Source organism: Drosophila subobscura, unplaced genomic scaffold (assembly GCF_008121235.1).
Source record: "Drosophila subobscura isolate 14011-0131.10 unplaced genomic scaffold, UCBerk_Dsub_1.0 Contig_2, whole genome shotgun sequence".
NCBI classification, from domain to species: Eukaryota; Metazoa; Arthropoda; class Insecta; order Diptera; family Drosophilidae; genus Drosophila; species Drosophila subobscura.
This window is the reverse complement of record NW_023269837.1, coordinates 1-22,204: the sequence shown is the minus strand read 5'-3', so window position 1 is coordinate 22,204 and position 22,204 is coordinate 1. Positions and strand designations below refer to the sequence as shown.

General features: G+C 33.3%; 5 non-coding genes across 5 annotated transcripts; all 5 read left to right on the top strand.

Moving 5' to 3' along the window:
• Positions 1-268: 268 nt before the first annotated feature.
• On the top strand, positions 269-447 carry LOC117903012. Its single transcript, XR_004649464.1, has one exon. It is a non-coding gene; the product is annotated as a 5.8S ribosomal RNA (ribosomal RNA).
• A 421-nt stretch (positions 448-868) lies between these two features.
• On the top strand, positions 869-4,851 carry LOC117903013. Its single transcript, XR_004649465.1, has one exon. It is a non-coding gene; the product is annotated as a large subunit ribosomal RNA (ribosomal RNA).
• A 4,897-nt stretch (positions 4,852-9,748) lies between these two features.
• On the top strand, positions 9,749-11,749 carry LOC117903015. The gene has a single exon (XR_004649467.1). It is a non-coding gene; the product is annotated as a small subunit ribosomal RNA (ribosomal RNA).
• A 595-nt stretch (positions 11,750-12,344) lies between these two features.
• LOC117903014 lies at positions 12,345-12,524 on the top strand. Its single transcript, XR_004649466.1, has one exon. It is a non-coding gene; the product is annotated as a 5.8S ribosomal RNA (ribosomal RNA).
• Positions 12,525-12,957: 433 nt separating this feature from the next.
• On the top strand, positions 12,958-16,932 carry LOC117903016. Its single transcript, XR_004649468.1, has one exon. It is a non-coding gene; the product is annotated as a large subunit ribosomal RNA (ribosomal RNA).
• The last annotated feature ends 5,272 nt before the right edge of the window (positions 16,933-22,204 follow it).

Below are 22,204 nucleotides of genomic sequence, written 5' to 3'. Positions count from 1 at the left end.
CAACCTAAAAAGTACAATGTTGTACCTGTGTTCAGGTTAATTCTTTTATATAAATTGATATTTATCAAACATTGTCAAATTACATATTATTTATATTCATAAATATGGTAAGATATCGTTTATATAAAACTAAGACATTTCGCAACATTCTTTTAGGATAAAAATACAATTTTATTGAAGGAATTGATATATGCCAGTAAAATGGTGTATTTTTAATTTCTTTCAATAAAAACATATCTGACAAATGTAATAACAAACAAATTTTAATCACTCTAAGCGGTGGATCACTCGGCTCATGGGTCGATGAAGAACGCAGCAAACTGTGCGTCATCGTGTGAACTGCAGGACACATGAACATCGACATTTTGAACGCATATCGCAGTCCATGCTGTTATGTACTTTAATTAATTTTATAGTGCTGCTTGGACTACATATGGTTGAGGGTTGTAAGACTATGCTAAATAAGTTGTTTGAAAATTTTACGAAATTTTCAAGCATATTGTATATTATTGGATATATGTACACTTATGTACAAATATATTCATAATATTGATATTAAATGGAAATGCATTATCTCTCATTGTTGTATATATTTGTGTGAGAATAACGAAGAAAATATATTATTTTTTTTCTTCTTGGATCAAAAAATACTGAGGAATGTCTAGCATAAAAAATTATTTATTTTTTTTTTCATCTAGAATTGCCTCTTATTAACGGTTTGAAAGGAATGTTGTTGTAAAAATAAATATGAAATATTCTTCGTGGTGTTTGTTATAAAATACGGACATTTTAATGATTTCATTATGAGAACGTGCTATATATAATAATATTGTATTAGTATCATTATAATTTTTAATATATGTATATACAACCTCAACTCATATGGGACTACCCCCTGAATTTAAGCATATTAATTAGGGGAGGAAAAGAAACTAACCAGGATTTTCTTAGTAGCGGCGAGCGAAAAGAAATCAGTTCAGCACTAAGTCACTTTGTCTATATGGCAAATGTGAGATGCAGTGTATGGAGCGTCAATATTCTAGTATGAGAAATTAACGATTTAAGTCCTTCTTAAATGAGGCCATTTACCCATAGAGGGTGCCAGGCCCGTATAACGTTAATGATTATTAGATGATGTTTCCAAAGAGTCGTGTTGCTTGATAGTGCAGCACTAAGTGGGTGGTAAACTCCATCTAAAACTAAATATAACCATGAGACCGATAGTAAACAAGTACCGTGAGGGAAAGTTGAAAAGAACTCTGAATAGAGAGTTAAACAGTACGTGAAACTGCTTAGAGGTTAAGCCCGATGAACCTGAATATCCGTTATGGAAAATTCATCATTAAAGTTGTAATATTTTAACAATATTATAATAATAGTGTGCATTTTTTCCATATAAGGACATTGTAATCTATTAGCATATACCAAATTTATCATAAAATATGGCTTATAGTTTATTCAAATTATTATGCTTGCATTTTAACATAGAATAAATGTCATTAATTTGATAAAGTGTTGATAAATTAAAATTAATACAGTGCGTTAATTTTCCGAAATTATATAATGGCATAATTATCATCGATATTTGTGTTTATTATAAGCATTTGTATGATTAACAATGCGAAAGATTCAGGATACCTTCGGGACCCGTCTTGAAACACGGACCAAGGAGTCTAACATATGTGCAAGTTATTGGGAGATAAACCTAATAGCGTAATTAACTTGACTAATAATGGGATTAGTTTTTTAACTATTTATAGATAATTAACACAATCCCGGGGCGTTCTATATAGTTATGTATAATAATATTTATATTATTTATGCCTCTAACTGGAACGTACCTTGAGCATATATGCTGTGACCCGAAAGATGGTGAACTATACTTGATCAGGTTGAAGTCAGGGGAAACCCTGATGGAAGACCGAAACAGTTCTGACGTGCAAATCGATTGTCAGAATTGAGTATAGGGGCGAAAAGACCAATCGAACCATCTAGTAGCTGGTTCCTTCCGAAGTTTCCCTCAGGATAGCTGGTGCATTTTAATGTTATATAAAATAATCTTATCTGGTAAAGCGAATGATTAGAGGCCTTAGGGTCGAAACGATCTTAACCTATTCTCAAACTTTAAATGGGTAAGAACCTTAACTTTCTTGATATGAAGTTTAAGGTTATGATATAATGTGCCCAGTGGGCCACTTTTGGTAAGCAGAACTGGCGCTGTGGGATGAACCAAACGTAATGTTACGGTGCCCAAATTAACAACTCATGCAGAAACCATGAAAGGCGTTGGTTGCTTAAAACAGCAGGACGGTGATCATGGAAGTCGAAATCCGCTAAGGAGTGTGTAACAACTCACCTGCCGAAGCAACTAGCCCTTAAAATGGATGGCGCTTAAGTTGTATACCTATACATTACCGCTAAAGTAGATGATTTATATTACTTGTGATATAAATTTTGAAACTTTAGTGAGTAGGAAGGTACAATGGTAAGCGTAGAAGTGTTTGGCGTAAGCCTGCATGGAGCTGCCATTGGCACAGATCTTGGTGGTAGTAGCAAATAATCGAATGAGACCTTGGAGGACTGAAGTGGAGAAGGGTTTCGTGTGAACAGTGGTTGATCACGAGTTAGTCGGTCCTAAGTTCAAGGCGAAAGCCGAAAATTTTCAAGTAAAAAATCAGTAAGCATATATTGTCAAATCTTTAATGATTTTTTTTTTTGAAACACTTGAATAATTTTGAACGAACGAAAGGAATACGGTTCCAATTCCGTAACCTGTTGAGTATCCGTTTGTTATTAAATATGGGCCTCGTGCTCATCCTGGCAACAGGAACGACCATAAAGAAGCCGTCGAGAGATATCGGAAGAGTTTTTCTTTTCTGTTTTATAGCCGTACTACCATGGAAGTCTTTCGCAGAGAGATATGGTAGATGGGCTAGAAGAGCATGACATATACTGTTGTGTCGATATTTTCTCCTCGGACCTTGAAAATTTATGGTGGGGACACGCAAACTTCTCAACAGGCCGTACCAATATCCGCAGCTGGTCTCCAAGGTGAAGAGTCTCTAGTCGATAGAATAATGTAGGTAAGGGAAGTCGGCAAATTAGATCCGTAACTTCGGGATAAGGATTGGCTCTGAAGATTGAGATAGTCGGGCTTGATTGGGAAACAATAACATGGTTTATGTGCTCGTTCTGGGGTAAATAGAGTTTCTATCATTTATGGTAGTTACTTGTTCCCCGGATAGTTTAGTTACGTAGCCAATTGTGGAACTTTCTTGCTAAAATTTTTAAGAATACTAATTGGGTAAAACCAATTAGTTCTTATTAATTATAACGATTATCAATTAACAATCAATTCAGAACTGGCACGGACTTGGGGAATCCGACTGTCTAATTAAAACAAAGCATTGTGATGGCCCTAGCGGGTGTTGACACAATGTGATTTCTGCCCAGTGCTCTGAATGTCAAAGTGAAGAAATTCAAGTAAGCGCGGGTCAACGGCGGGAGTAACTATGACTCTCTTAAGGTAGCCAAATGCCTCGTCATCTAATTAGTGACGCGCATGAATGGATTAACGAGATTCCTACTGTCCCTATCTACTATCTAGCGAAACCACAGCCAAGGGAACGGGCTTGGAATAATTAGCGGGGAAAGAAGACCCTTTTGAGCTTGACTCTAATCTGGCAGTGTAAGGAGACATAAGAGGTGTAGAATAAGTGGGAGATATCAGATTTCGGTTTGGTATCGACAATGAAATACCACTACTCTTATTGTTTCCTTACTTACTTGATTAAATGGAACGTGTATCATTTCCTAGCCATTATACGGATATATTTATTATATCTTATGGTATTGGGTTTTGATGCAAGCTTCTTGATCAAAGTATCACGAGTTTGTTATATAATCGCAAACAAATTCTTTAATGAGAAGATGCATTTATGTGTTTTCAATTTGAAAATTTGGTATAACTCCAATTACTCAGGTATGATCCAATTCAAGGACATTGCCAGGTAGGGGAGTTTGACTGGGGCGGTACATCTCTCAAATAATAACGGAGGTGTCCCAAGGCCAGCTCAGTGCGGACAGAAACCACACATAGAGCAAAAGGGCAAATGCTGACTTGATCTCGGTGTTCAGTACACACAGGGACAGCAAAAAAAGCTCGGCCTATCGATCCTTTTGGTTTAAAGAGTTTTTAACAAGAGGTGTCAGAAAAGTTACCATAGGGATAACTGGCTTGTGGCGGCCAAGCGTTCATAGCGACGTCGCTTTTGATCCTTCGATGTCGGCTCTTCCTATCATTGTGAAGCAAAATTCACCAAGCGTTGGATTGTTCACCCATGCAAGGGAACGTGAGCTGGGTTTAGACCGTCGTGAGACAGGTTAGTTTTACCCTACTAATGACAAAACGTTGTTGCGACAGCATTCCTGCGTAGTACGAGAGGAACCGCAGGTACGGACCAATGGCACAATACTTGTTCGAGCGAACAGTGGTATGACGCTACGTCCGTTGGATTATGCCTGAACGCCTCTAAGGTCGTATCCGTGCTGGACTGCAATGATAAATAAGGGGCAATTTGCATTGTATGGCTTCTAAACCATTAAAAGTTTGTAATTTATTTTACAAACGACAATGGATGTGATGCCAATGTAATTTGTAACATAGTAAATCGGGAGGAGGATCATTGATCACCTGGTGCCGCGCTAGTTACATATAAAAACATTATTTAATACAATGACAAAGCCTAGAATCAATTGTAAACGACTTTTGTAACAGGCAAGGTGTTGTAAGTGGTTGAGCAGCTGCCATACTGCGATCCACTGAAGCTTATCCTTTGCTTGATGATTCGATATACAGAATGTATTCTTTATATATATATAACAAGTATTTTAATATATTTATATAAATATATAATTATACCTATATATATATATACAGGGATATATTCTAAAAAATTTTTCAACATGGATTGTATTATGACTTAATACTACTTCCATTTGAGAAAAAATTACACTCATATGCATGCAGAACACTTTAAAATCATATGATTGAAAATGTTTGGTAAAAAATTAAATAGCATATATGTTAGTATGAATATACGTACATATTTAAAGCTATAAAGAAATTGTTTCTATAAGAAACAAATGATGTACTTATAATATAGTTATGAAAGTATGTTCATTTATACTTAGAAAAATTCAGATAACACACAATAAAAAGAGGATCTTATATGATATAAGTGGCAATAACTTAGAAAGTTCATATCAAATACTTTAAAATACGGGATAAAGAGACTTTGCATATACATATATGCATAAAAACGAATTGAACACTATGATACAAATACAAGTCAAAAGTTGATAAACATTTAAAAACACAATAAATGAACATATGTTTCATATATAGTTGGAAAATATAAGAAAAAAATTCAGATAACACACAATAAAGAGGATCTTATATGATATAAGTGGCAATAACTTAGAAAGTTCATATCAAATACTTTAAAATTCGGGATAAAGAGACTTTGCATATATATATATGCATAAATACGAATTGAACACTATGATACAAATACAAGTCAAAACAAGTTGATAAACATTTAAAAACACAATAAATGAACATATGTTTCATATATAGTTGGAAAATATAAGAAAAATTCAGATAACACACAAATAAAGAGGATCTTATATGATATAAGTGGCAATAACTTAGAAAGTTCATATCAAATACTTTAAAAATTCGGGATAAAGAGACTTTGCATATATATATATGCATAAATACGAATTGAACACTATGATACAAATACAAGTCAAAAGTTGATAAACATTTAAAAACACAATAAATGAACATATGTTTCATATATAGTTGGAAAACATAAGAAAAAAAATTGAAATACAACACAATAAAGAGGATCTGATATGATATAAATGGAAATAATTTGGAAAGTTCATATCAAATACTATAAAATACGGGATAAAGCGACTTTGCATATGCATAGTTGAAAATCGTTATACATAAAGTCTTCAGTATGAAATGATTATGTAGCAAGGATTTTTTTTAAAGCAATAATATGATATGATATTCTATGTTCTTTTTCATATAAAATAGGTATGATATAAATACAAATTTATAATGTTTATGATGGTTGATTGATATGGATATGGGCATGTTTATGGGCATGTTTATATACATGTATAAAATATCTTCAGCATGATTTGATTATGAAGAAACGATAATGTACGATATGATATACTGTACTGTATGGCTTTTCATACGAAATAGGCATTGTATTGATATAAATACAAATTTATAATGGTTGATTGATATGGATATGGGAATTTTTTTTCCCATATACATGTATAAAAATATCTTCAGCATGATTTGATTATGAAGAAACGATAATGTACGATATGATATACTGTACTGTATGGCTTTTCATACGAAATAGGCATTGTATTGATATAAATACAAATTTATAATGGTTGATTGATATGGATATGGGAATTTTTCCCATATACATGTATAATATAACTTCAGCATGATTTTATTATGAAGAAACGATAATGTACGATATGATATACTGTACTGTATGGCTTTTCATATGAAATAGGCATTGTATTGATATAAATACAAATTTATAATGGTTCATTGATATGGATATGGGAATATTTCCCATATACATGTATAAAATATCTTCAGCATGATTTGATTATGAAGAAACGATAATGTACGATATGATATACTGTACTGTTTGGCTTTTCATACGAAATAGGCATTGTATTGATATAAATACAAATTTATAATGGTTGATTGATATGGATATGGGAATTTTTCCCATATACATGTATAATATAACTTCAGCATGATTTGATTATGAAGAAACGATAATGTACGATATGAGATTCTGTACTGTTTGGCTTTTTTCATACGAAATAGGCATTGTATTGATATAAATACAAATTTATAATGGTTGATTGATATGGATATGGGAATTTTTCCCATATACATGTATAATATAACTTCAGCATGATTTGATTATGAAGAAACGATAATGTACGATATGATATACTGTACTGTATGGTGTTTCAGATGAAATAGGCATTGTATTGATATAAATACAAATTTATAATGGTTGATTGATATGGATATGGGAATATTTCCCATGTACATGTATAATATAACTTCAGCATGATTTTATTATGAAGAAACGATAATGTACGATATGATATTCTGTATGATCTTTCATATGTTAGCCGTGACCGTGAGGAAAAACCTGTATAAGCACTGGTGTCCGGCTTGATATATATCATATGATGAAAAAAAAAATTAAAATTTGTCTTTACATATAATATGGGGAAAATACCTAGCTGGCAATGTCTGATACTTTTATTTGGTTGGATATGTATATAGTTGTTACTATATATGAATAATATTGAAGTGTTGATGTGTTTCTTGTATTAAAATACGAGAACAAATGCCTGTTAAGGGGGCACTCCCTATTGTAGGCACCCGATTTGCGGAAGCCGTGGCAAAAAACCTATATAGGGAGTGGTGTCGTGCTTGGTATATATCATATGATGAAAAATTTAAAATTTGTCTTTACATATGATATGGGGAAAATACCTAGCTGGCAATGTCTGATACTTTATTTGGTTGGATATGTATATAGTTGTTACTATATATGATAATATTGAAGTGTATATGTGTTTTGTATTAAAATACGAGAACAAATGCCTGTTAAGGGGCACTCCCTATTGTAGGCACCCGATTTGCGGAAGCCGTGGCAAAAAAAAATATATAGGGAGTGGTGTCGTGTTTATATATATATATATATATCATGAAAAAAATTAAAATTTGTCTTTTTATATGATATGGGGAAAATACCTAGCTGGCAATGTCTGATACTTTATTTGGTTGGATATGTATATAGTTGTTACTATATATGAATAATATTGAAGTGTTGATGTGTTTCTTGTATTAAAATACGAGAACAAATGCCTGTTAAGGGGGCACTCCCTATTGTAGGCACCCGATTTGCGGAAGCCGTGGCAAAAAAACTCTATAGGGGGTGGTGTCGTGCTTGGTATATATATCATATGATGAAAAAAAATAAATTGATCTTTACATTTGATATGGGGAAAATACCTAGCTGGCAATGTCTGATACTTGATACTTTATTTGGTTGGAATGTATATATAGTTGTTACTATATATGAATAATATTGAAGTGTATATGTGTTTCTTGTATTAAAATACGAGAACAAATGCCTGTTAAGGGGGGCACTCCCTATTGTAGGCACCCGATTTGCGGAAGCCGTGGCAAAAAAAAACCTATATAGGGAGTGGTGTCGTGCTTGGTATATATCATATGATGAAAAAAAATTTAAAATTTGTCTTTACATATGATATGGGGAAAATACCTAGCTGGCAATGTCTGATACTTTATTTGGTTGGATATGTATATAGTTGTTACTATATATGAATAATATTGAAGTGTTGATGTGTTTCTTGTATTAAAATACGAGAACAAATGCCTGTTAAGGGGCACTCCCTTTATTGTAGGCACCCGATTTGCGGAAGCCGTGGCAAAAAGAACCTCTATAGGGAGTGGTGTCACCCGATTTGCGGAAGCCGGTATATATCATATGATGATATGATGATGAAAAATTTAAAATTTGTCTGTACATATGATATGGGGAAAATACCTAGCTGGCAATGTCTGATACTTTATTTGGTTGGATATGTATATGGTTGTTACTATATATGAATAATATTGAAGTGTATATGTGTTTTTGTGTATTAAAATACGAGAACAAATGCCTGTTAAGGGGCACTCTCAATTGTAAGCACCCGATTTGCGGAAGCCGTGGCAGAAAACCTATATATGGTGGACAGTTGATGTCCATTTATATTATGTGCATTATTTTGGTATAGTATTGCATATGATATTATTATACGTTGTCATTATACCCATAGTGGTGTTATTGTGTGATATTTGTTGCTTAAAAGTTCTTTAATATAAATTGCTTAGCTGCGACAAATTGATCTTAAGATAGTATAATGAAACTTGTCAAGATATATAAAGAGTACATTTTCTTTAGTCCATATCAGTTTAGTTTCGAATTATTATCGTGAATATCTGGAAATGGTATCATACGATTTATGATGATTGTATGAGAACCATTTCACCAATGTACCAGCATATAATCAAAGAGATTTATATGCAAATTCAAATATTGCCAATATATCAAAATCCATTCTACATGAACTCATGTGCTTGGTTTTATTTAATGTATATCACAAAAAACGCGCATACGATATTGGATAAATTTTAAATTTGTTGTCAAAAAATACAATGCCAAAACTCAATTTATTTTGGTTTAGGCGAATATACGTGTGATATTATATTAAGTGCAAAACAAAAAACAATATTTTTGAACGAAAAAAAAAATATATATTTTATATGGATATATTTAATATGCTGTTGTAAATATTAAACAAATGAGAAAGTTTTTCTCATTAATATATTGTAAAATAAAATTATGTTAAATATATAAAAAAAATAAATATATAGAAAAAATGGCGAATCTGAATGCTATATAAAAAATGGCCACATTCGTTTAACAAATTCTCATGAACTGTTGGAAAAAAAAAAAAATGTATTATTGTACTACTGTTTTTATTCAAAAGTATATCGAGTTGTCAAATATTTACATATGTGTGCATATGCGCATAAAACGAAAACATTATTCTGGTTGATCCTGCCAGTAGTTATATGCTTGTCTCAAAGATTAAGCCATGCATGTCTAAGTACACACGAATTAAAAGTGAAACCGCAAAAGGCTCATTATATCAGTTATGGTTCCTTAGATCGTTAACAGTTACTTGGATAACTGTGGTAATTCTAGAGCTAATACATGCAATTAAAACACGGACCTTATGGGACGTGTGCTTTTATTAGGCTAAAACCAAGCGATCGCAAGATCGTTACATTGGTTGAACTCTAGATAACATGCAGATCGTATGGTCTTGTACCGACGACAGATCTTTCAAATGTCTGCCCTATCAACTTTTTGATGATGGTAGTATCTAGGACTACCATGGTTGCAACGGGTAACGGGGAATCAGGGTTCGATTCCGGAGAGGGAGCCTGAGAAACGGCTACCACATCTAAGGAAGGCAGCAGGCGCGTAAATTACCCACCCCCAGCTCGGGGAGGTAGTGACGAAAAATAACAATACAGGACTCATATCCGAGGCCCTGTAATTGAATGAGTACACTTTAAATCCTTTAACAAGGACCAATTGGAGGGCAAGTCTGGTGCCAGCAGCCGCGGTAATTCCAGCTCCAATAGCGTATATTAAAGTTGTTGCGGTTAAAACGTTCGTAGTTGAACTTGTGCTTCATACGGGTAGTGCAACTTACAATTGTGGTTAGTACTATACCTTTATGTATGTAAGCGTATTACCGGTGGAGTTCTTATATATAATTAAGTACTTGTATTTTTTTTATATTCCTCCCTATTTAAAACCTGCATTAGTGCTCTTCATCGAGTGTTATTGTGGGCCGGTACAATTACTTTGAACAAATTAGAGTGCTTAAAGCAGGCTTCAAATGCCTGAATATTCTGTGCATGGGATAATGAAATAAGACCTCTGTTCTGCTTTCATTGGTTTTCAGATCAAGAGGTAATGATTAATAGAAGCAGTTTGGGGGCATTAGTATTACGACGCGAGAGGTGAAATTCTTGGACCGTCGTAAGACTAACTTAAGCGAAAGCATTTGCCAAAGATGTTTTCATTAATCAAGAACGAAAGTTAGAGGTTCGAAGGCGATCAGATACCGCCCTAGTTCTAACCATAAACGATGCCAGCTAGCAATTGGGTGTAGCTACTTTTATGGCTCTCTCAGTCGCTTCCCGGGAAACCAAAGCTTTTTTTGGGCTCCGGGGAAGTATGGTTGCAAAGCTGAAACTTAAAGGAATTGACGGAAGGGCACCACCAGGAGTGGAGCCTGCGGCTTAATTTGACTCAACACGGGAAAACTTACCAGGTCCGAACATAAGTGTGTAAGACAGATTGATAGCTCTTTCTCGAATCTATGGGTGGTGGTGCATGGCCGTTCTTAGTTCGTGGAGTGATTTGTCTGGTTAATTCCGATAACGACGAACGAGACTCAAATATATTAAATAGATATCTTCAGGATTATGGTGTTGAAGCTTATATAGCCTTCATTCATGGTGGCAGTAAAATGTTTATTGTGTTTGAATGTGTTTATATAAGTGGAGCCGTACCTGTTGGTTTGTCCCATTATAAGGACACTAGCTTCTTAAATGGACAAATTGCGTCTAGCAATAATGAGATTGAGCAATAACAGGTCTGTGATGCCCTTAGATGTCCTGGGCTGCACGCGCTACAAATGAAAGTATCAACGTGTATTTCCTAGACCGAGAGGTCCGGGTAAACCGCTGAACCACTTTCATGCTTGGGATTGTGAACTGAAACTGTTCACATGAACTTGGAATTCCCAGTAAGTGTGAGTCATTAACTCGCATTGATTACGTCCCTGCCCTTTGTACACACCGCCCGTCGCTACTACCGATTGAATTATTTAGTGAGGTCTCCGGACGTGATCACTGTGACGCCTTGCGTGTTACGGTTGTTTCGCAAAAGTTGACCGAACTTGATTATTTAGAGGAAGTAAAAGTCGTAACAAGGTTTCCGTAGGTGAACCTGCGGAAGGATCATTATTGTATGTTTCTACCGTTAACAAAAATATATTGCCAATTTACCAAACAATGTTTTTATAAAATCATAATTGTAAAATAAATATATTCAGTTGTAAATCTTATATGTATTTTTTTTTTATGATGTTGTCAATATACTCATATAGTAGTAGCTAATATACATATGACTTGGTTATATGTGTATAGCATTTAATATTAAAATTACATATTGATGATATATTACAATATATTGATTTATAAAATCTGTGTGCATATGGCCCATAATATGCACGCGTTGCGCATATGTATTGTCCATCAGAGCTATGGGCATACATTGGTTAATGCAACAACCTAAAAAAAAAAATGTTGTACCTGTGTTCAGGTTAATTCTTTTATATAAATTGATATTTATCAAACATTGTCAAATTACATATTATTTAATTCATAAATATGGTAAGATATCGTTTATATAAAACTAAGACATTTCGCAACATTCTTTTAGGATAAAAATACAATTTTATTGAAGGAATTGATATATGCCAGTAAAATGGTGTATTTTTTTAATTTCTTTCAATAAAAAAAAAATATCTGACAAATGTAATAACAAACAAATTTTAATCACTCTAAGCGGTGGATCACTCGGCTCATGGGTCGATGAAGAACGCAGCAAACTGTGCGTCATCGTGTGAACTGCAGGACACATGAACATCGACATTTTGAACGCATATCGCAGTCCATGCTGTTATGTACTTTTAATTAATTTTATAGTGCTGCTTGGACTACATATGGTTGAGGGTTGTAAGACTATGCTAAATAAGTTGTTTGAAAATTTTACGAAATTTTCAAGCATATTGTATATTATTGGATATATGTATATACTTATGTACAAATATATTCATAATATTGATATTAAATGGAAATGCATTATCTCTCATTGTTGTATATATTTGTGTGAGAATAACGAAGAAAATATATTATTTTTTTTTTCTTCTTGGATCAAAAAAAACTGAGGAATGTCTAGCATAAAAAAAAAAAAATTTATTTTTTTTTTTCATCTAGAATTGCCTCTTATTAACGGTTTGAAAGGAATGTTGTTGTAAAAAAAAAATATGAAATATTCTTCGTGGTGTTTGTTATAAAATACGGACATTTTAATGATTTCATTATGAGAACGTGCTATATATAATAATATTGTATTAGTATCATTATAATTTTTAATATATGTATATATACAACCTCAACTCATATGGGACTACCCCCCCCTGAATTTAAGCATATTAATTAGGGGAGGAAAAGAAACTAACCAGGATTTTCTTAGTAGCGGCGAGCGAAAAGAAATCAGTTCAGCACTAAGTCACTTTGTCTATATGGCAAATGTGAGATGCAGTGTATGGAGCGTCAATATTCTAGTATGAGAAATTAACGATTTAAGTCCTTCTTAAATGAGGCCATACCCATAGAGGGTGCCAGGCCCGTATAACGTTAATGATTATTAGATGATGTTTCCAAAGAGTCGTGTTGCTTGATAGTGCAGCACTAAGTGGGTGGTAAACTCCATCTAAAACTAAATATAACCATGAGACCGATAGTAAACAAGTACCGTGAGGGAAAGTTGAAAAGAACTCTGAATAGAGAGTTAAACAGTACGTGAAACTGCTTAGAGGTTAAGCCCGATGAACCTGAATATCCGTTATGGAAAATTCATCATTAAAGTTGTAATATTTTAACAATATTATAATAATAGTGTGCATTTTTTCCCATATAAGGACATTGTAATCTATTAGCATATACCAAATTTATCATAAAATATGGCTTATAGTTTATTCAAATTATTATGCTTGCATTTTAACATAGAATAAATGTCATTAATTTGATAAAGTGTTGATAAATTAAAATTAATACAGTGCGTTAATTTTCCGAAATTATATAATGGCATAATTATCATCGATATTTGTGTTTATTATAAGCATTTGTATGATTAACAATGCGAAAGATTCAGGATACCTTCGGGACCCGTCTTGAAACACGGACCAAGGAGTCTAACATATGTGCAAGTTATTGGGAGATAAACCTAATAGCGTAATTAACTTGACTAATAATGGGATTAGTTTTTTAACTATTTATAGATAATTAACACAATCCCGGGGCGTTCTATATAGTTATGTATAATAATATTTATATTATTTATGCCTCTAACTGGAACGTACCTTGAGCATATATGCTGTGACCCGAAAGATGGTGAACTATACTTGATCAGGTTGAAGTCAGGGGAAACCCTGATGGAAGACCGAAACAGTTCTGACGTGCAAATCGATTGTCAGAATTGAGTATAGGGGCGAAAGACCAATCGAACCATCTAGTAGCTGGTTCCTTCCGAAGTTTCCCTCAGGATAGCTGGTGCATTTTAATGTTATATAAAATAATCTTATCTGGTAAAGCGAATGATTAGAGGCCTTAGGGTCGAAACGATCTTAACCTATTCTCAAACTTTAAATGGGTAAGAACCTTAACTTTCTTGATATGAAGTTTAAGGTTATGATATAATGTGCCCAGTGGGCCACTTTTTGGTAAGCAGAACTGGCGCTGTGGGATGAACCAAACGTAATGTTACGGTGCCCAAATTAACAACTCATGCAGAAACCATGAAAGGCGTTGGTTGCTTAAAACAGCAGGACGGTGATCATGGAAGTCGAAATCCGCTAAGGAGTGTGTAACAACTCACCTGCCGAAGCAACTAGCCCTTAAAATGGATGGCGCTTAAGTTGTATACCTATACATTACCGCTAAAGTAGATGATTTATATTACTTGTGATATAAATTTTGAAACTTTAGTGAGTAGGAAGGTACAATGGTAAGCGTAGAAGTGTTTGGCGTAAGCCTGCATGGAGCTGCCATTGGCACAGATCTTGGTGGTAGTAGCAAATAATCGAATGAGACCTTGGAGGACTGAAGTGGAGAAGGGTTTCGTGTGAACAGTGGTTGATCACGAGTTAGTCGGTCCTAAGTTCAAGGCGAAAGCCGAAAATTTTCAAGTAAAAAAAAAGTAGTAAGCATATATTGTCAAATCTTTAATGATTTTTTTTTGAAACACTTGAATAATTTTGAACGAAAGGGAATACGGTTCCAATTCCGTAACCTGTTGAGTATCCGTTTGTTATTAAATATGGGCCTCGTGCTCATCCTGGCAACAGGAACGACCATAAAGAAGCCGTCGAGAGATATCGGAAGAGTTTTCTTTTCTGTTTTATAGCCGTACTACCATGGAAGTCTTTCGCAGAGAGATATGGTAGATGGGCTAGAAGAGCATGACATATACTGTTGTGTCGATATTTTCTCCTCGGACCTTGAAAATTTATGGTGGGGACACGCAAACTTCTCAACAGGCCGTACCAATATCCGCAGCTGGTCTCCAAGGTGAAGAGTCTCTAGTCGATAGAATAATGTAGGTAAGGGAAGTCGGCAAATTAGATCCGTAACTTCGGGATAAGGATTGGCTCTGAAGATTGAGATAGTCGGGCTTGATTGGGAAACAATAACATGGTTTATGTGCTCGTTCTGGGTAAATAGAGTTTCTATCATTTATGGTAGTTACTTGTTCCCCGGATAGTTTAGTTACGTAGCCAATTGTGGAACTTTCTTGCTAAAATTTTTAAGAATACTAATTGGGTAAAACCAATTAGTTCTTATTAATTATAACGATTATCAATTAACAATCAATTCAGAACTGGCACGGACTTGGGGAATCCGACTGTCTAATTAAAACAAAGCATTGTGATGGCCCTAGCGGGTGTTGACACAATGTGATTTCTGCCCAGTGCTCTGAATGTCAAAGTGAAGAAATTCAAGTAAGCGCGGGTCAACGGCGGGAGTAACTATGACTCTCTTAAGGTAGCCAAATGCCTCGTCATCTAATTAGTGACGCGCATGAATGGATTAACGAGATTCCTACTGTCCCTATCTACTATCTAGCGAAACCACAGCCAAGGGAACGGGCTTGGAATAATTAGCGGGGAAAGAAGACCCTTTTGAGCTTGACTCTAATCTGGCAGTGTAAGGAGACATAAGAGGTGTAGAATAAGTGGGAGATATCAGATTTCGGTTTGGTATCGACAATGAAATACCACTACTCTTATTGTTTCCTTACTTACTTGATTAAATGGAACGTGTATCATTTCCTAGCCATTATACGGATATATTTATTATATCTTATGGTATTGGGTTTTGATGCAAGCTTCTTGATCAAAGTATCACGAGTTTGTTATATAATCGCAAACAAATTCTTTAATGAGAAGATGCATTTATGTGTTTTCAATTTGAAAATTTGGTATAACTCCAATTACTCAGGTATGATCCAATTCAAGGACATTGCCAGGTAGGGAGTTTGACTGGGGCGGTACATCTCTCAAATAATAACGGAGGTGTCCCAAGGCCAGCTCAGTGCGGACAGAAACCACACATAGAGCAAAAGGGCAAATGCTGACTTGATCTCGGTGTTCAGTACACACAGGGACAGCAAAAGCTCGGCCTATCGATCCTTTTGGTTTAAAGAGTTTTTAACAAGAGGTGTCAGAAAAGTTACCATAGGGATAACTGGCTTGTGGCGGCCAAGCGTTCATAGCGACGTCGCTTTTGATCCTTCGATGTCGGCTCTTCCTATCATTGTGAAGCAAAATTCACCAAGCGTTGGATTGTTCACCCATGCAAGGGAACGTGAGCTGGGTTTAGACCGTCGTGAGACAGGTTAGTTTTACCCTACTAATGACAAAACGTTGTTGCGACAGCATTCCTGCGTAGTACGAGAGGAACCGCAGGTACGGACCAATGGCACAATACTTGTTCGAGCGAACAGTGGTATGACGCTACGTCCGTTGGATTATGCCTGAACGCCTCTAAGGTCGTATCCGTGCTGGACTGCAATGATAAATAAGGGGCAATTTGCATTGTATGGCTTCTAAACCATTAAAAGTTTGTAATTTATTTTACAAACGACAATGGATGTGATGCCAATGTAATTTGTAACATAGTAAATCGGGAGGATCATTGATCACCTGGTGCCGCGCTAGTTACATATAAAAACATTATTTAATACAATGACAAAGCCTAGAATCAATTGTAAACGACTTTTTGTAACAGGCAAGGTGTTGTAAGTGGTTGAGCAGCTGCCATACTGCGATCCACTGAAGCTTATCCTTTGCTTGATGATTCGATATACAGAATGTATTCTTTATATATATATAACAAGTATTTTAATATATTTATATAAATATATAATTATACCTATATATATATATACAGGGATATATTCTTCTAAAAATTTTTCAACATGGATTGTATTATGACTTAATACTACTTCCATTTGAGAAAAAAATTACACTCATATGCATGCAGAACACTTTAAAAATCATCATATGATTGAAAATGTTTGGTAAAAAATTAAATAGCATATATGTGTTAGTATGAATATACGTACATATTTAAAGCTATAAAGAAATTGTTTCTATAAGAAACAAATGATGTAATTTATAATATAGTTATGAAAGTATGTTTCATTTATACTTAGAAAAATTCAGATAACACACAATAAAAAGAGGATCTTATATGATATAAGTGGCAATAACTTAGAAAAGTTCATATCAAATACTTTAAAAATACGGGATAAAGAGACTTTGCATATACATATATGCATAAAAACGAATTGAACACTATGATACAAATACAAGTCAAAAGTTTGATAAACATTTAAAAACACAATAAATGAACATATGTTTCATATATAGTTGGAAAATATAAGAAAAAAATTCAGATAACACACAATAAAGAGGATCTTATATGATATAAGTGGCAATAACTTAGAAAGTTCATATCAAATACTTTAAAAATTCGGGATAAAGAGACTTTGCATATATATATATGCATAAATACGAATTGAACACTATGATACAAATACAAGTCAAAAGTTGATAAACATTTAAAAACACAATAAATGAACATATGTTTCATATATAGTTGGAAAATATAAGAAAAATTCAGATAACACACAATAAAGAGGATCTTATATGATATAAGTGGCAATAACTTAGAAAGTTCATATCAAATACTTTAAAATTCGGGATAAAGAGACTTTGCATATATATATATGCATAAATACGAATTGAACACTATGATACAAATACAAGTCAAAAGTTGATAAACATTTAAAAACACAATAAATGAACATATGTTTCATATATAGTTGGAAAACATAAGAAAAATTGAAATACAACACAATAAAGAGGATCTGATATGATATAAATGGAAATAATTTGGAAAGTTCATATCAAATACTATAAAATACGGGATAAAGCGACTTTGCATATGCATAGTTGAAAATCGTTATACATAAAGTCTTCAGTATGAAATGATTATGTAGCAAGGATTTTTTATAAAAGCAATAATATGATATGATATTCTATGTTCTTTTCATATAAAATAGGTATGATATAAATACAAATTTATAATGTTTATGATGGTTGATTGATATGGATATGGATATGGGCATGTTTCCCATATACATGTATAAAATATCTTCAGCATGATTTGATTATGAAGAAACGATAATGTACGATATGATATACTGTACTGTATGGCTTTTCATACGAAATAGGCATTGTATTGATATAAATACAAATTTATAATGGTTGATTGATATGGATATGGGAATTTTTCCCATATACATGTATAAAAAATCTTCTTCAGCATGATTTGATTATGAAGAAACGATAATGTACGATATGATATACTGTACTGTATGGCTTTTCATACGAAATAGGCATTGTATTGATATAAATACAAATTTATAATGGTTGATTGATATGGATATGGGAATTTTTCCCATATACATGTATAATATAACTTCAGCATGATTTTATTATGAAGAAACGATAATGTACGATATGATATACTGTACTGTATGGCTTTTCATATGAAATAGGCATTGTATTGATATAAATACAAATTTATAATGGTTCATTGATATGGATATGGGAATATTTCCCATATACATGTATAAAATATCTTCAGCATGATTTGATTATGAAGAAACGATAATGTACGATATGATATACTGTACTGTTTGGCTTTTCATACGAAATAGGCATTGTATTGATATAAATACAAATTTATAATGGTTGATTGATATGGATATGGGAATTTTTCCCATATACATGTATAATATAACTTCAGCATGATTTGATTATGAAGAAACGATAATGTACGATATGAGATTCTGTACTGTTTGGCTTTTCATACGAAATAGGCATTGTATTGATATAAATACAAATTTATAATGGTTGATTGATATGGATATGGGAATTTTTCCCATATACATGTATAATATAACTTCAGCATGATTTGATTATGAAGAAACGATAATGTACGATATGATATACTGTACTGTATGGTGTTTCAGATGAAATAGGCATTGTATTGATATAAATACAAATTTATAATGGTTGATTGATATGGATATGGGAATATTTCCCATGTACATGTATAATATAACTTCAGCATGATTTTATTATGAAGAAACGATAATGTACGATATGATATTCTGTATGATCTTTCATATGTTAGCCGTGACCGTGAGGAAAAACCTGTATAAGCACTGGTGTCCGGCTTTGATATATATCATATGATGAAAAATTTAAAATTTGTCTTTACATATAATATGGGGAAAATACCTAGCTGGCAATGTCTGATACTTTATTTGGTTGGATATGTATATAGTTGTTACTATATATGAATAATATTGAAGTGTTGATGTGTTTCTTGTATTAAAATACGAGAACAAATGCCTGTTAAAGGGCACTCCCTATTGTAGGCACCCGATTTGCGGAAGCCGTGGCAAAAAAAAAAACATAGGGGAGTGGTGTCGTGTCGTGGTATATATATCATATGATGAAAAATTTAAAATTTGTCTTTACATATATGATATGGGGAAAATACCTAGCTGGCAATGTCTGATACTTTATTTGGTTGGATATGTATATAGTTGTTACTATATATGAATAATATTGAAGTGTATATGTGTTTCTTGTATTAAAATACGAGAACAAATGCCTGTTAAGGGGCACTCCCTATTGTAGGCACCCGATTTGCGGAAGCCGTGGCAAAAACCTATATAGGGAGTGGTGTCGTGCTTGGTATATATCATATGATGAAAAATTTAAAATTTGTCTTTACATATGATATGGGGAAAATACCTAGCTGGCAATGTCTGATACTTTATTTGGTTGGATATGTATATAGTTGTTACTATATATGAATAATATTGAAGTGTTGATGTGTTTCTTGTATTAAAATACGAGAACAAATGCCTGTTAAGGGGCACTCCCTATTGTAGGCACCCGATTTGCGGAAGCCGTGGAAAAAAACCTCTATAGGGAGTGGTGTCGTGCTTGGTATATATCATATCATATGATAAATTTAAAATTGATCTTTACATTTGATATGGGGAAAATACCTAGCTGGCAATGTCTGATACTTTATTTGGTTGGATATGTATATAGTTGTTACTATATATGAATAATATTGAAGTGTATATGTGTTTCTTGTATTAAAATACGAGAACAAATGCCTTAAGGGGGGCTCCCTATTGTAGGCACCCGATTTGCGGAAGCCGTGGCAAAAAACCTATATAGGGAGTGGTGGTGTCGTGTTTGGTATATATCATATGATGAAAAATTTAAAAATTTGTCTTTACATATGATATGGGGAAAATACCTAGCTGGCAATGTCTGATACTTTATTTGGTTGGATATGTATATAGTTGTTACTATATATGAATAATATTGAAGTGTTGATGTGTTTCTTGTATTAAAATACGAGAACAAATGCCTGTTAAGGGGCACTCCCTATTGTAGGCACCCGATTTGCGGAAGCCGTGGCAAAAAACCTCTATAGGGAGTGGTGTCGTGCTTGGTATATATCATATGATGAAAAATTTAAAATTTGTATATATCATATGTATATATCATATGATGAAAAATTTAAAATTTGTCTGTACATATGATATGGGGAAAATACCTAGCTGGCAATGTCTGATACTTTATTTGGTTGGATATGTATATGGTTGTTACTATATATGAATAATATTGAAGTGTATATGTGTTTCTTGTATTAAAATACGAGAACAAATGCCTGTTAAGGGGCACTCTCAATTGTAAGCACCCGATTTGCGGAAGCCGTGGCAGAAAACCTATATATGGTGGACAGTTGATGTCCATTTATATTATGTGCATTATTTTGGTATAGTATTGCATATGATATTATTATACGTTGTCATTATACCCATAGTGGTGTTATTGTGTGATATTTGTTGCTTAAAAAGTTCTTTAATATAAATTGCTTAGCTGCGACAAATTGATCTTAAGATAGTATAATGAAACTTGTCAAGATATATAAAGAGTACATTTTCTTTAGTCCATATCAGTTTAGTTTCGAATTATTATCGTGAATATCTGGAAATGGTATCATACGATTTATGATTGTATGAGAACCATTTCACCAATGTACCAGCATATAATCAAAGAGATTTATATGCAAATTCAAATATTGCCAATATATCAAAATCCATTCTACATGAACTCATGTGCTTGGTTTTATTTAATGTATATCACAAAAAAAAAACGCATACGATATTGGATAAATTTTAAATTTGTTGTCAAAATACAATGCCAAAACTCAATTTATTTTGGTTTAGGCGAATATACGTGTGATATTATATTAAGTGCAAACAAAAATATATTTTTGAACGAAAAAAAAATATATTTTATATGGATATATTTAATATGCTGTTGTAAATATTAAACAAATGAGAAAGTTTTCTCATTAATATATTGTAAAATAAAATTATGTTAAATATATAAAAAAATATAAATATATAGAGAAAATGGCGAATCTGAATGCTATATAAAAATGGCCACATTCGTTTAACAAATTCTCATGAACTGTTGGAAAAAAACTATGTATTATTGTACTGTTTTTTTATTCAAAAGTATATCGAGTTGTCAAATATTTACATATGTGTGCATATGCGCATAAAACGAAAACATTATTCTGGTTGATCCTGCCAGTAGTTATATGCTTGTCTCAAAGATTAAGCCATGCATGTCTAAGTACACACGAATTAAAAGTGAAACCGCAAAAGGCTCATTATATCAGTTATGGTTCCTTAGATCGTTAACAGTTACTTGGATAACTGTGGTAATTCTAGAGCTAATACATGCAATTAAAACACGGACCTTATGGGACGTGTGCTTTTATTTAGGCTAAAACCAAGCGATCGCAAGATCGTTACATTGGTTGAACTCTAGATAACATGCAGATCGTATGGTCTTGTACCGACGACAGATCTTTCAAATGTCTGCCCTATCAACTTTTGATGGTAGTATCTAGGACTACCATGGTTGCAACGGGTAACGGGGAATCAGGGTTCGATTC